Source organism: Elaeis guineensis, chromosome 2 (genome assembly GCF_000442705.2).
Source record: "Elaeis guineensis isolate ETL-2024a chromosome 2, EG11, whole genome shotgun sequence".
Classification (NCBI taxonomy): domain Eukaryota; kingdom Viridiplantae; phylum Streptophyta; class Magnoliopsida; order Arecales; family Arecaceae; genus Elaeis; species Elaeis guineensis.
The window spans coordinates 100,773,377-100,774,700 of NC_025994.2; positions in this window are offsets into that span (position 1 = coordinate 100,773,377).

Below are 1,324 nucleotides of genomic sequence, written 5' to 3' on the forward strand. Positions count from 1 at the left end.
GGACCGACCGACGCTGACTACGCCCTCGAGAGGTTCACGAAGGAATTTGTGGGAATCACTTGGGGGGCAAGTCCTTAGCCTTCAAGGTCTTACGACAGGGCTACTACTGGGCCGACCATGAGGAAGGATGCGGCAGAGTTGGTCCGAAGGTGCGAGCCATGTCAGAAGTATGCCAATATTCAGCACCAACCGGCCAGCCAAATCACTCCCATTGTCGCTCCATGGCCCTTCGCTCAGTGGGGAGTCGATATTCTCGGCCCCTTCCCACCGGCGTCGGGCCAAAGGAAGTTCATCGTTGTCGCCATCGACTACTTCACGAAGTGGGTCGAGGCCGAGCCCTTGGCGCAGATCACCGAGCGGAAGATGGAGGACTTCGTCCAAAAGTCCATCATCTTCAGGTTCGGATTGCCGCACACCATCATCACCGACAACGGATGGCAATTCGACAACCAAGACTTCAAGGACTTCTGCGCCAGGTTCCACATTCGTCATCGACTAACTTCAGTCGGGCACCCACAATCCAACGGCGAGGTTGAGGTGACGAACCGAACCCTGCTCCATGGACTCAAGACCCGATTGAACGAAGCCAAGGGCCACTGGGTCGACGAGCTGGGCTCCGTCCTGTGGGCTTACCGAACGACCCCCCGGTCCCAACCGGAGAGTCGCCGTTCAGTTTGGCCTACGGGACAGAAGCCATGATCCCGCTCGAGATTGGCCTGCCATCTTCAAGGGTCGAGCAGTACCGCGAGCCGGACAACTCCGAAAGCCGGAGGGCCGACCTAGATCTTCTCCCGAACTGCGAGATGAGGCTCAAATTCGAATGGCCTCCTACCGACAGAGGGTCGCCCGTACTACAACGCCAAGGTCAGACCAAAGCTCTTTAAACCTGGCGACCTAGTCTTGAGGAAGGCGGAGGTGTCGAAGCCCTTGGACCAAGGGAAGTTGGCTCCCAACTGGGAAGGACCCTACAAGGTTGCTGACACCTTCGGGCCGAGGGCCTACCGACTGGAGACCCTTGAGGGGAAACCCATTCCCCGGACTTGGAACGCCGACAACTTGAAGCTGTATCACCAGTGAATTCTGTAATTCAATCGTTGGAATACAAGTTCAGTTTGAAAAATCGGAGTTCTAACCCTTCGACTACTGATCGGCGCTCAGCCCCGACGCATCGACGCGGACCTGGCACCGACGACACATCGGCCCCTTACACGGACGATGCATCTACGATGACGGAGTTCATACTCCTTCTACGGTCAAATTTTCGGGCAGAATCCATCGGCCGACTGGCCGATCGGGCCCCGACCGAAGAAAGGCTAAAAGCCCA